The sequence below is a fragment of the Miscanthus floridulus genome, chromosome 3, assembly GCF_019320115.1.
Source record: "Miscanthus floridulus cultivar M001 chromosome 3, ASM1932011v1, whole genome shotgun sequence".
NCBI classification, from domain to species: domain Eukaryota; kingdom Viridiplantae; phylum Streptophyta; class Magnoliopsida; order Poales; family Poaceae; genus Miscanthus; species Miscanthus floridulus.
In genome coordinates this window covers 54,036,613-54,051,665 of record NC_089582.1, presented here as the reverse complement: position 1 = coordinate 54,051,665, position 15,053 = coordinate 54,036,613, and the positions used below count along the sequence as shown (strand labels likewise).

Here is a 15,053-nt window from a genome sequence, read left to right as displayed (position 1 = left end):
ACACATGATTTATACTGGTTCGGGCGGAACGTCCCTATGTCCAGTTTGTTGCTGCTTGTGTTATTAGCACCGTGAACGGTCTGTAGTAAGGGATACAAACTGCCGAGAGAGGGACTGGTCCCAAGTCTCTGATCGAAGGATTGAAAGGTGGTCGAGAGCTTCGTAGCTGCTCGTGTGTTTGAGTGCGTTCTATTGTTCGGTCCTATTTTTTCTGTCCCTTTGATGGAGGATGCGCATCCTTTTTATAGATGAAGGAGCTGGCTTTACAAGGGTGAGGGCTCTAGGATGCGTACTCTACTTAGCCTTGTGGCTCATGTCTACCTGGTCAGGTCCCCCATTCTGATGAGTGCGAAGGAAGATAAGTGCTTACGATGTTGTTGATATCTCTGTAGGATGTTAGATTGGTCACAGCATGCTGCCCCTAGGGTATGGGCTGTAGTACAGTGGTTTTGACTTAGGAGCCTCCCCCCAGCCTTGCTCCATACGCCTTCTAGTTCCCATGATTCTTGTAGGGAGAATTCGGGGTCGGGGTCCGGTGTAGCGCCGTGGCCAAGGCCCTCTGACTGGGAGGACCTGAGGGGTCGGGAAGAGGGCCCCACTCCCTCGGGTCCACAGTGCGGTGACGGAGTATCCATTGCTCGTGGAGATAGCAAATCCGTTCTTGGAGCGTAGCGGTTGTCGTATATCTTCGTTGGGTTCTGCGTCCCAGAGCTGAAGGTGGCGCCTACAACTCTACCGAGTGAGATGCACGCACCTGTAATACCTTTTGGGCTCAGCGGCGCCCGGAAGGGTCTAAAGCATCAGTCCTATTGCTCCCTGGCAGTTCTTTTCCTGCCAAGGCGCAGGGTATGGTCGTTGGAGCCATGGTTGACCCGAACGTCTTGTCTCGTCCTGTATCCATCATTATGAGGGATAGATATCGATCAGGGCGAGGCTTGTTCTGGGCCGTCTGGTGAGGCGGAGATCAATCCCTATCTCTTGGGCGAGACTAACCCTATCCCTCTGGGATTGGGCGAGGCGGAATCCATCCCTTAGCCCTCGGGCGAGACCGAGCCCACCCTATAGGCGTCGGGCGAAACGGAGTTTGGCTTTGAGCCTTTGGGCGAGACAGGGTTATCCCATAAAGGCGTTGGGTGAGGCTGACCCTGCCCCTCTAGGATCGGGCGAGACGGAACTCATCCCTTAGCCCTCGAGCGAGACCGAGCCCACCCTCAAGGCATCGGGTGAGACGGAGTTTATCCCTCGGCCCTCGGGCGAGACCGAGCCCGTCCCAAAGGTGTCGGGCGAGGCGGAACCGAACTCCTGTTACTCGAACAAGGGATGACATGACGCCTTTATGCGTCTGGAAGTTTTTCATGTTTGGTGGTTATCAGTTCCACCTTCTGGGGTACCTCGGTATTAGGTCCCCGACAGCGTCAAACACCAAAACCTAAGGGTCGGTCGGCGGGGCTGCAGCGGACGAGTCGGGCGCTGAAGTACGTGGAGCAAGATGGAACTAGGCGCCATCATCATCGGACCCTGAGCTCTGAATTGACTGACCCTCTGAAGTAGGAAGTGTCACTGAAGCGGTCTGGGTCTGAGCTAGGGCTGGTGCTGCCTGTGAAGCTGCAAGTATGTCTGTCGTAGGATCTGACGAGGTGACAGACGAGGGGAGCCTCTGAGTAGTCATGATAGCTGGAGCTGCTGCAGACGGACCGGCAGTATGCATGTGAGGCGGAGTAGGCATGCCGGTCAACTCGCTGAAAGATGCTCCAAGACTCCTGGAGACTGACGTGTCAGGTACGGATAGCGAGGAAGACTGCTCTGGTGAGAAACCCGTGTGATAAGGAGTGAACTGCGGGGCTACACCAGGTGAGGCTAACCACTGGGACACCTGTACAGGAGGTGAAGTAAACTGAGCTAGAGGCTGTCCCTAACTCTGGAGCCCGATGGGCTGTACTGCTGGAGTCGTCGAAGTGGTAGGAGGCTATGCAAGCTGGGGCGAAGTCTGTGGCAGTGGGATCCCAATGGCTGTCACTACATGCTGCATGAATCCCATGAGCTGCTGCTGCATAAGTAACTGCTAGTGCTGAAGGAGCTACTGCTGCCGCTGAAACTTGTCCTAACGAGCCTAAAACTGTGCGAAGTTGGTAGCTGTCTCCTATGCCTGTCGTGTCTGATCCTGCTGCATTCGCTCAAGAATAGCTATGAGAGCGGGGTCTGTCTGTGGAGCAGGTGGTGCAGAACTAGAGCTACCGGCCTCTGCATCATGCCTGCATGGAGGCATCTGAGGTATAGGCTGGTAGTCGTCGTCGGAGCTGTCACTATACTCGCTCACCTCCTGCTGTGCCTCTAGCTCCTCCTCCTCAGTGGCTGCAATCCCTCTGATGATCTCATCCTGCTGAGCTGCGGACTCTGGCACGTCGGGATGATGGCTAGGCTGTCTGGGTGCCTGAGGAGTGGTGTGTCTGATCCTCTGTGACAGGTTGTAGGCTGGGAACTCTGTAGCGGCACCTGTATACTCATCCATCATGCCAAGGGGCTTATCAAGCACAACTCTGCGGATGAGGAACGTGATCCAGTGAGCATAGGGAAGCTGCCTGCGACCCTTGAACCCTTCAGCTATAGTATCCTCCATCTCTGAAAGAAGGAGGTCCCAGATGTCAAATACTATCATCTGCATGATGGCATTGAGAAGCTAGAGCTGTAAGCGAGTCAGGCCCTCCCTGTATCCCAACCTGGGAAGCAGTGTCCTCCTGATGATGGCCTCTAGTATCCTCGCTGTAGGAGTCAAGTCACTGGGGTTCCTGCTCGACCCCTCTCCAAACGGCTCCTTGAAGTAATGCCGCACTAAATCTGTATGGGGCACCTGCCCTCCATGAGGATGCCTGGGAGGCTCCTGTTGTCCATAGCAAACCTCATGCATCTTTACAGGCTGCTCCTGTAGTCTCAGTATCTCCCTGGCTCTGCCACTAGTCACTCTGTAGTCTTTGCCTTTGAAAGCAAAGTGAATGAATCTGTGATGAGGATCGATGTAGAGCGAGGCATAAAACTGACGGACCTAAGAAGGTACATATATGCCCGTCCGTCCAATCAAATCTGTTAGTCCTGGCAAATATGACAAGTATTGCCGAATGCTCTCTCCGGCTGCTGCCACAATAGACTCTATCTGACAGACCCTCTGAGATCTGAACACTGCCCCACTATTAAGATATGCATTATAGAAATCCTCCTGCAGTGGCGTGTAGAACCCCTCAGCTGCTCTCTCATCTCTCCTCGGAGGAAACCAGACCTCAAACTCAACAAACCGCAACTGCTGAACCTGCCTGGCTGTAGCGGCCCTCAAGTCGAGGTGAACCACTGGAGGCGGACCCTGTGGTCTAGGCGGAGGGCGTGAACCCCTGCGCTATGTAACTGGCCTCGGTGGAACTGCAGCACTGGTATGACTCGAGCGGCATAGCTGAGGTGCCGGCTCGGTCTCCTGACCCTCCTAAGTCTCCTGAGCTGGCTGAGGCTCTGCTGGTGGGGGCTGCTGCTGTGCTGACGGACCCTCCTCAATGGCAAGCTGTCGTCCTGCAAGCATGGCAGTCCCAGCTGGACTACCGTGACGACGCTCAACATCCTCGATCGCAGCTCTGACTACGGGTGAAACTGGCTGATCTGCAATGACAACTCCGCTGCGGGTACCACCTCTCTCGGCACGCTCTACGGCCTCTACAACAACTGCTGCTCTCGCTGTCTCTACGTCGGGGTACTTTCGCTTCTTGGATGTTACCTGCTTGGTTGACTTGCCTTTAGATCCGGCTGGCTGGCGAGGCGGGGGCCTTCGATCATCATCACCTGGGCCACCACCAACATTCTTGGTGCGAGCCATCTAAACTGACAAGATGGTGAACTGTCGCTGATGAAGATCAACTGTCAAACTGCCGCTTTCGAGGCTTGGCCTCGATCCTTACTCACGAGCTTGGCTCCGAGTTGACTGCCAACTGCCAGACGAAACACAACAGAACTGACTCGCTGCACGATAGAATAGATGGAGATACAAATAAATACCATATGTCTAATAGATGCGAAACCCTAATAGAGAAAGCAATGTAGATGTGAATTTGAATCGTATGGCTTTCTACCTGACGATCCGCGAACCGAGAATAGATAAGATGTCACGCGGGGGATCCTCGGAACCGGGCTAGGGTTAGGTCAAAAGCCCTGAACGCAATGGGGAATCAGTGCATTGAAAATTTGATCTAGGTCACAATTGGAAGTCAAGATTGAAACACAAAACTTGCCTTACCAATCACTGGGATGGTAGGGCAAGAGCACTTGGCGTGAAGACCGGCAACCTTGGCAACGGCGGAGCGGCGAGCTTTGGGCGCGAGGAGGCCAGCGTGGTGCTGAGCAGGCGCGGTGGCACGCGGGACGGCGGCGTGTGGCTACAATGGGCCGGTGGTGGCGCGCGAAGACGGGGCTCGTAGCTCGGCTGCGGGCTCGGCTGGAGCGCGGCTGGCGAGCGGGGGCCGAGCACGGTGGCGTGGTGAGGCGAGGGCACGGCGGCGCGGGCGCGAGGTGACCGGCGCAGGAGGCGCGCGGCTAGGCTGTGGCGGCGGCTTGGGCTAGGTCACGGCGGGTTGAGGTCGAACAGGGGTACGGTCTTACTGTTAAATAGTTCCCCACACGCGACAGAAAAGGAATCGGAGAAAGGAGTCCTGAAAACGCGCGAGATCCACTGACCGGATGCTCCGGTGGTAGCGACCGGACGCTACCACCCAGTGTCCGGTCGATTCCAGAGAGGTCCAAAACCTCTAGAATTGGGACCGGACGCATCCGGTGGTCCATGACCGAATGCAGGCAGGGTCCGGTTAGTACTGCTAGACCTTCCTTGATCGACCGGACGCTGAACCCTTCCTGACCAGACACACAGACGCAGCGTCCGGTCACTCCTTCAGTAGCAGTTCACCTCCTGTGAACTGACCGGACGCTGGACAGCAGCGTCCGGTGCACCTTTTCCAGCAAACCTCCAACCTTCCTTCGCACTGCCTGTTCCCAATCAAGTCCCAACTTGAATAAGATCCAAATAAACACCAATTGGGACTGATGTGAGTGACCTCTCTCAAACCCTCATATTTTTCAAAATATTTTGTCTTAGGCTATAATTCTTTTTAAGAAAATAGGCAACAAGAGGGCAAATGGAACAAAATGACAAAACAACATTCATGGATATGTAATACTTGTAAGTAAATCTAGTTGCTTGTCAAGTTTGATCCAAGGTTAAGCTTCTTCACACGCTTTTCGGCGGTTATCTTAACCATGTTAGTCAAGCCCTATATGCATTGCCACAAATTAAACATGTTGTATATTACAATGAATGCAAGGGACAACACAAGCTCAATTTTTAGTGAAGTTACTAAAATCAAGTACATTGAGCTCATTCCGCAATCTACAAAATGTAGCCTCATCTAGCGGTTTAGTGAAGATATCCGCTAATTGATCTTCGGATCTTACACCTTCTAGTGATATATCATTTTTAGCTACATGATCTCTTAGAAAGTGATGGTGGATATCTATATGCTTGGTGCGAGAGTGTTGAACCGGATTATTTGCAAGTTTAACCGCACTTTCATTGTCGCACAAAAGAGGTACTTTCTTTAGAACTACTCCATAGTCTAGTAAAGTTTGTTTCATGTATAATATTTGTGCACAACAAGCACCCGCGGCAATGTATTCCGCTTCGGCGGTTGACAAAGCCACACTATTTTGTTTCTTGGAGGACCAAGACACAAGTGATCTACCAAGCAAATGGCACCCTCCAGATGTGCTCTTTCTATCAACTTTGCATCCGGCGTAATCCGAATCGGAATAGCCAATTAATTCAAATAAAGCTCCTTTGGGATACCAAAGGCCAATGCTTGGTGTGTGCTTAAGATACCTAAGGATTCTTTTTACGGCAATTAAATGTGTTTCCTTAGGACTAGCTTGAAATCTAGCACACATACACACACTAAACATGATGTCGGGCCTAGATGCGGTTAAATATAACAAGCTACCAATCATAGAACGGTAGAGAGTTTGATCTACCGAGTTACCTCCCTCATCTAGGTCGAGATGTCCATTGGTAGGCATTGGGGTCTTGATTGACTTACATTCATCCATCTTGAATCTCTTGAGAAGATCTTTTGTGTATTTCTCTTGAGAGATGAAGATGCCTTCTTTCATTTGCTTGACTTGAAAACCAAGAAAGAATGTAAGCTCACCAATCATTGACATCTCGAACTCCTTAGACATCAATTCACCAAATTCTTTGCATGAGTCTTCATTTGATGATCCAAAGATGATATCATCAACATATACTTGACAAATGAAGATATGCCCATCAAGCTTCTTGGTGAATAGAGTGGTGTCGACCTTCCCAATGGTGAAGCCCTTCTCAATAAGGAAATCCCAAAGGCGCTCATACCAAGCTCTTGGGGCTTGCTTAAGCCCATATAGTGCCTTGGACAACCTATAAACATGATTGGGATATCTAGGGTCTTCAAACCTGGGAGGTTGATCAACATAGACTAGTTCATTAATAAAGCCATTTAAGAATGCACTTTTCACATCCATTTGATATAGTTTCATTTCATGATGTGATGCATATGCAAGAAGGATACGGATGGCTTCTAATCTTGCAACCGGTGCAAAGGTTTCTCCAAAATCTAAACCTTCAACTTGAGAGAATCCCTTTGCTACTAGTCTTGCCTTGTTCCTCACAACAACACCTTGATCATCTTGCTTGTTGCGTAACACCCACTTTGTTCCAATGACCCTTGCACCTTTTGGTCGCTCTTCAAGATTCCAAACTTCATTGCGAGTGAAGTTGTTCAACTCTTCATGCATGGCATTGATCCAATCCGGATCTTTAAGAGCTTCTTCTACCTTGGTAGGCTCATAGCAAGATACAAAAGAGTGATGAGCAATAAATGAAGTAAGTTTTTGAGATCGAGTCATCACCCCCTTTGTTGGACTCCCTATGATGAGATCTTGTGGATGATCTTGTAGGAGAGGTGTATTTCTTCTATTGACCACTTGAGGAGGAGGTTGTGGAGCATCAACATCTTGTGCTTGTACCACCATTTGCTCATGGGAGATATGAGTATCTTCATTTTCTACTCTCCCAACTTTTTCGCCATCTTGTGGTACATTTGATGAAGAAGGTTGGTTAATGACTTGTACATCATCTTCATCATCTTTTGGCTTGATGTCTCCCATCGGAATATTCTTCATAGCCTCCCTCAATGGTTCATCACCTACATCATCAAGATTCTCATGTGCTCCTTGGGAGCCGTTAGATTCATCAAATTCCACATCATATGTTTCTTCAACCAAGCCGGTGGCATGATTAAATACTCTATATGCTTTGGACTTCAATGAGTAACCAACAAGAAAACCTATATCACAATGCCTTTGAAACTTCCCTAGGTGTTGCCGCTTCTTGTAGATGTAGCACTTGCAACCAAACACCCTAAAGAAGGAGACGTCCGGCTTCTTCCCATTGAGCAACTCATATGGTGTCTTGACAAGGAACTTTTGAAGAAATAGGCGGTTGGATGCATAACATGCGGTGTTGATTGCTTCCGCCCATAGAGCTTCGGGGGTGTTGTACTCATCTAGCATTGTCCTTGCAAGAGTGATCAAAGTCCGGTTCTTCCTCTCAACTACACCATTTTGTTGAGGAGTATAGGTTGCGGAGACTTCATGTTTGATTCCAACTTCCTCACAATAAGCTTCTATATTTGTGTTGTCAAACTCTTTGCCATTGTTACTTCTTATCTTCTTGAGCTTCACTTCAAATTCATTTTGAGCTCTCTTGGCAAACTTCTTGAAACAAGATGCAACTTCGGATTTGTCATGAAGGAAGAACACCCATGTATATCTTCAATAGTCATCCACAATCACAAGACAATAGAGATTTCCTCCCAAACTCTTGTATGTTGTTGGTCCAAATAAATCCATGTGTAAGAGTTCTAGCACTCTTGTGGTTGACATGAAAGCTTTGGTTGGATGAGTGTTTGCAACTTGCTTGCCAGCTTGACATGCACTACAAAGCTTGTCCTTCTCAAACTTCACATCCTTCAACCCTCTCACCAAATCATTCTTCATAAGCTTCTTGAGTGAGCTCATCCCAACATGAGCGAGTCTTCTATGCCATAGCCACCCAAGTGTTGTTTTGGTGAATAGGCAAGTCTTCAAGTTTGCATCTTCGGAGGTGAAGTCAACTAGATATAAGTTGTTGTATCTAAATCCATTGAATATCACTTGATTGTCATCTACTTTGGATACAACAACCTCCTTCTCGGTGAATAAGCATTGAAAGCCAAGATCACACAATTGCCCAACGGATAGCAAGTTGAAGCTCAATGAAGCAACATAGAGCACATTGGAGATGGAATGATCATTTGAGATTGCCACTTTGCCTAATCCTTTGACCTTGCCCTTTGAATTATCTCCAAATGTTATTTTCTCTTGTCCATCTACCTCTTCATCTAGTGAGGTGAACATACGAGGATCACCGGTCATATGTTGAGTGCAACCACTATCAATAACCCAATGACTTCCACCGGTCTTGTAGTTCACCTACACACAAGAGATTCAAGCTTTAGGGATCCAAGCTTGTTGAGGGCCCTTCACCTTCTCAACAAGTGACTTAGCCACCCAAATTTTCTTAGGCCTACTCTTGTTGGGGGGACCTAAGAACATGACTTTCATCTTTCCACTCGAATCTTTTCTAAGCATGTAGTGAGCATTGAAAGCAAAGGGTCTAGCATGCTTGGGCAAGGGTTGTGGTGGTGGAGTTTGACACTCATGAGCAAAGTGGCCTTCTTGTCCACACTCAAAACATCTCTTTGGCTTTGGCTTTGGCTTTGATTGTTGTTGTTGAGCTTGAGCCTTCTTCTTCTCTACACTTGCCATATATCCAATGCCACTTCTATCCATCTTCATGACGGTATTCATGAGTAGCTCACTTTGGAGATGCTTGCCTCTAGCAAACTTGCTCAATCCCACCTTGAGATGCTCTTTCTCCATCTTGAGCTTCTTGTTCTCTTCCTTGAGAATATCATTGTTCTTCTCCTCCTTGAGTTTCTTGTTTTCTTCTTTTAGCTTCTCATTCTCAAGGATCACCTCTTTGTCATGATCAAGAGTTTCTAGCACGATGGTGTTGTGACTTTTCATCTCTTCAAGATCTTTCATGAGCTTCTCATTGTCACTCTTGAGCTTGACATACTCATCATAGTCATTGCACTCAACCACTTGCTTGCCTTTGCTACTAGATCCATGCTCAATGCTTTCATCAATTAAATCATCACATGAGGTAGCTATATCAATCTTAACAACATGGTTAGTAGCATCATGTGGCTCATTTGGTAAGAATTCTTGTGCAATAATAAGGGTATCATAATCGATCTTTAGAGTTGTATATTCATCTTTTAGCTTGTTGTGACTAGTGATAAGCTCATTGTGCACCCACTCAAGTTTATCATTTTTATCTTTAAGCTCTTTCTTAGAAGATTTTAGCTCCTTGAGTTTGGATGATATAGAATCATTTGTTTCTTTGAGCTCATCATTAGCCTTTTCTAATGTATCACACTTAGCTAAGAGTGAATCATTTTTAGCATCAAGTTTTTCATTTGTAGCTCTACTCTTTCTAATGATCTAAGTATATTTTCTTAGTATTTTGACAAGATCATCATATGTAGGTGAGTCATCATCATCACTATCACTATCATCATCACTAGCATGTTCATCATCACTACTATCATCACTCTTAGTTACCTTGCGTTCACCTTTGGCCATAAGGCATAGGTGTGTAGAGGATGATAGCGATGATGGCGGTGAAGATGCAAGATCAATAGCAATGGCGGCCACCTTTTCATCGTCACTATCATCATCGGATGATCCACTTGATGAATCAATGTCCGTGAGCCAATCACCGACAATATAGGCCTTGCCACTCTTCTTCTTCTTGTAGAACTCCCTCTTTTTGCCATCTCTCTTCTTGTATGGCTTGTTCTTCTTCTTTTCATCTTCATCGCTTGAATCATCTTTCTTGCCCTTGTTCTTGAACTTGTCTTTCTTGGGCTTCGTGCATTGATGAGCTAGGTGGCCAAGTTCGCCACAATTGTAGCAATCCATCTCGGAGATTGGCTTTCTTCTTGAGCTAGTGAAGAACTTCTTCTTGCCATCAAACTTGATGCCACTCTTGTTTAGCCTTTTTAGCATCTTGGTGGTCTTCTTCACCATGAGGGCAAGGCTTTCTTCATCATCTTCATCACTTGAGCTCTCATACTCAAGTCTTGCTTTGCCCTTGTCTTGGCTAGCTTTGAATGCTAAGTCCTTCTCTTTCTTCTTTGTAGAGGATGAGCCATCTTGTGGTGTGATGTGCATGTACATCTCATGAGCATTGATCTTTCCCAAGATTTGTGTCGGTGTAGCAGCGGAAAGATCACCTTGATGTAGCATGGTCACAATGTGCCCATATTTGTCAATGGGGAGGACACTCAAGATTTTTCTCACAACGTCGGATGGTGACATTTGAGTTAGTCCAAGCCCATTGACTTCCTCTACAAGAACATTTAATCGAGAATACATCTCATTAGCACTTTCTTTGGGAAACATCTCAAAAGAATTTAGCTTTTTAATCACAAGATGATAGCGTTCCTCACGCTCACTCTTGGTTCCCTCATGGAGCGCACAAACGTCCGACCATAGTGCATGGGCGTCTTTGTGGTTCCTTACACGATTGAACACATCTTTGCAAAGGCCTCGAAAGATGGTGTTGCGAGCCTTTGCATTCCATTTTTCATAATTCACTTCATCACCTTGAAGTTGTGTGGCATTCCTAGGTGTTGGGAACCCTTGAGAGGCGGCTCTTAGAATTCCAACATCTAGAGCTTCTAAGTACGCCTCCATGCGGATTTTCCAATATGGAAAATCATCTCCCTCAAAGATAGGAGGAGGTCCATCCCCGTGAGACATCTTGCTCTAAGCGATTAAGCTTAAAAACGTGAGCATGAGGCTCTGATACCAATTGAAAGGATCAAGATGCCCAAGAGGGGGGGGGGTGAATTGGGCTAATTCTAAATTCTCTTGCAATAATCAAATCCTACGGATAGCCCAATTAACCCCTTGTGCCTAGAAAAGTGTTTATATCAAACTAATGCACAACAACCTCGCAACCTAAGTTCCAAACTTACTCTAGCAAGCAATTCTATGGATGTAAAACAAGTATTGAATTGCTCAAGGTAAATGCTCAAAGTAAATAGAGAGAGAAAGGAACGCGGCGATGTTTTGCCGAGGTATCGGAGAGTCGCCACTCCCCACTAGTCCTCGTTGGAGCACCCGCGCAAGGGTGTAGCTCCCCCTTGATCTGCGCAAGGATCAAGTGCTCTCTATGGGTTGATTCTTCGACACTCCGTCACGGCGAATCACCCAAAGCCGCTCACAACTTGAGTTGGGTCACCCACAAGCTCCGCCGGGTGAACACCAACCTCCCAATCACCACCAAGCCGTCTAGGTGATGGCGATCACCAAGAGTAACAAGCACGAACTCTCACTTGACCACGCGAAGCCTAATGAGAAGATGGATGCACACTTTGCTACTCTTGATTTGCTAGTGAGGCTACTCTCTTGGATTCTCAAATCACAAACACCTCACTAGGACCTTGCTCTTCTTGGCACTCACAAACGTGTTTCTCAGCTGTTGAAATGAGCAAAAGTTGCTCCACTCACGAGTGGAGCCTCTATTTATAAGGCAGCCTAAAAAACGAACCGTTATGAGCTTCTGCGGGATGATCGGACGCTCCGATCGTTTTGACCGGACGCTCCGGTCAGTTCAACTCGCGAACAGTTTTCAAATGATGACCGGACGCTATCAGGGTCCGGTCAGTACTGACCGGACGCGTCCGGTCGCTCTTGGATGCTTACTGTAAATGACCGGACGCTAGATACTCAGGGTCCGGTCACCACTGACCAGACGCGTCCGGTCACTCTTTCCCAAGTTTGGACCCTTACTGGAGTCGACCGGACGCTAGCCCTCAGCGTCCGGTCACACGACCTTCCAGCATCCGGTCACTCCAGACTTGTTCTTCACGGTCAAATGAACTGACCGGACCCTGCGGCCAGCGTCCGGTCGCACCGGAGCCAGCGTCCGGTCAGTGTTTGACCCTCCATTCACTTCCAACATTCGAACATATGTGAATGAAGTTTGCTCCATAGGATCTTAGGCATTCATAGGAGCTACCTAGAGCTAGTTTAAACAAGTGTGCACCACACCTAACTCACTAGACTCAACTAGGTCAAGCTACCCGTTCATACCCCCCTTCATAGTACGGCCAAAGGAAAAACAAAGTCCTAAACTACTCTAAGTGTCTCTCCAACTCCAATCGACACTTAGAACTAGTTATCCTTAACCTTGTCGTCCATCCTTTAAAAACAGAAACGATTTCCATTGTAGGGGCATGACAACCTCGATTGCTTAATTGATCTCTATTACCATGACCTAACTTAATTGCCTCTACAAAACACACGTTAGTCATAGTAATCTTGTATTGACATTAATCACCGAAATCCAACTTGGGGCCTAGATGCTTTCAAGAGGAGCTTCGGACGCGTGCGGGCGGCGGCGGCAGGCGTGTGCAGGCGCGTGGTACAAAAGGGAGGAGGCTGGCCACGGTGGAGAAAGAAGCAGAGCCGAGCGGCGACGGAGAAGGTGGAGTCGGGCGTTTGCTGCTGCGGAGGGTGTGTGCGGCTGGAAGGAGACGCGGATGGATAAGGATAAGCTGGTTCATACGGATGGAAGGAGCTTTTTTCTTTTCTTTCTTTTTTTATAAGAAAAGGATGGAAGGGGCTGGGAGGAGTATGAATAAGATGGGCTGGGCTCTTTTGATGGGCCTTTCTTCCAACTTTAGGTCCACATGTCTCATATTTCTTCTTTTATTTAAGATAATCTTAGGTAATATATGAATGTGTATTAATTAAAGTTAAAACCTTAAAACGCCTAGGCTCTTGGCTATGGGTCATCGCCTAGAAATCGCCTAGTGCCTTTTTGAACATTGGGCATCCTCAATGATGAATTCTTCTAAGAATGTCACTCTTGTGTCATACCCATCATGACCCACCGCAATGCTTGTAAGGCTAGCTGAGTTGATCCTGAGACAGTGGAAGCCAAAGACGGTGCTAAGCAGCAGGCACTCGAGGACGGGAGAAGCAGCAATAATGCTATGCAGGGAATCCTCCGAAATGCGGACCCATTGAAGTGCGAGCTTCTTGAGCTTGGGGAACTGAAGCGCCTGGGCGACGTCGTCAGAGAGGTGGCATCGGCTGAGAGTGGCGACGCAAAGGCACGACGAGAACCGGAAGATAGACACCGGCTGAAGTGGCGGTTGCAACACCTGCGCCCCCCCAAATGGAGCGGATCCAACAGTCAATCTCTTGGAGGTTGTCGAGGGCGGGGGATCGGAGCCATGTATCCACAATGGCGGGGTGGTCCTGTAGTCATTGTGTGGGGAAGCGAAAGTGGTGGCCGGAGCCCCGGTGGGCGGAGAGGATGCGGGAGATGACATCCATGGTGCGAAGGTCACCGCCATCGAGGTTGAGAGGGGTGGAGCGCCAGAGATGGCGCCACCGGGTGGCGAGGATTTGGGTGCGGGCAGCATCCTTGGTGGGGAGACCAGAGATGACCTCGTACATAATGGTGTCGTGGAGGCTACTGATTCGGTCGACCCCATCTCCTTCCTCTCCGCCGGCTCCAGGCGGCGTATCTTGGACGTAGGGTTCGTCTCCTTCTGCTCCAGGATGATTGGAATCAGACTCACTCATCGCTCGTAGTGGCGAGATGTTCACTCCACCCTCCTGTTCCGCGCTCTCGGGTGCCTCCGGCTTCCTTCTCTTGGCATGGCGATCCGCCGCCAGAGTCTCCATGGTCGCCGGCCGGTGGGTTGATTGGGTGCGGCGGGGCGGGGAAAGGGAAAACACGACGGCTGGCTGAAGCTCCGTAGGGTTTTGGGTATAGGGTTTTGGGTGCGTGCAGCCATGCGACATATACGCATTCATATTTTTTTGGTTGATCTTTTCATACATTTATTTTTATGAAGTGGGAGCATGGGAAGGGAAAGGGATGGGAGCACATGATATGCTCTCTCTTAGGGATGAAAACGGATCGGATACGGATGGATATCACTGATATCATATTTGTTTTCATATTTCTGGCCGGATTCGGATTCGTATACGGATAATGTCAACCATGCCGGATATGATACAATTGGATATATATCGACATCATAAATATGCGATTTGAGTATTTGGATATAGATACGGTATCGGATGTTGAATATCCGGACTCGGATATGAACCCCTCTAAACAGATTCGGTCTCGAATACGGTCGAAAATTATCCGTACCATTTTCACCCTTACTGTCTCTCCGTCTTTGGCACCGTTCTCTCATCGTTTAGAATTCAATAGATTAGATCATATACGGTGAACTAGAGTGAGAGTTCAGTGTCTCAAACCAAGGCGAGCCACGAGGCCACGACTGGTTTAGAGGCACTGCTAGAGAAAATTAGTTCATGGACTCCGATCCCTCTCAATCGTCGTTTGGCGGACGGAAACTAATCTCTGCAAGCATGGGCACACTGAACAACCTCCAGTTGTGCTTCGTCGCGCACCACGAGCACAAGGATGGCCAAATCCTTATTGAACGTGTGTGCGCCACGATTGGTGCCGGCACACGAACATGCATCGACACATGATTGGAGGTAGGCATGGCATCCGATAGCGACACTTATTCTTTCTCTGGTTCCTCTAGTTAGGGGAGGGAGGTCTCCGACCTTAGAAGAAGGGAGCTTAGGGGCAACGTCCGACCCCGCGGTGGAGGCGGTTCGACCGATGGCGAGTGAGGTTGTCGCGGTGGGAGTCGTCGCTACATTGTCACTGCAAGGCCCCTAGGAGCGCACGTAGCAACTCCTCTTCAGGATCTTTGCGTTGAGTTACACATACATACCCGATACAGGGCATACCGAACAACTCGATCGGTTACACACTT

General features: G+C 48.5%; 1 pseudogene; it reads right to left on the bottom strand.

Moving 5' to 3' along the window:
- Positions 1-13,046: 13,046 nt before the first annotated feature.
- LOC136543750 (putative F-box/FBD/LRR-repeat protein At5g22610) lies at positions 13,047-13,981 on the bottom strand (annotated as a pseudogene).
- Positions 13,982-15,053: the final 1,072 nt, after the last annotated feature.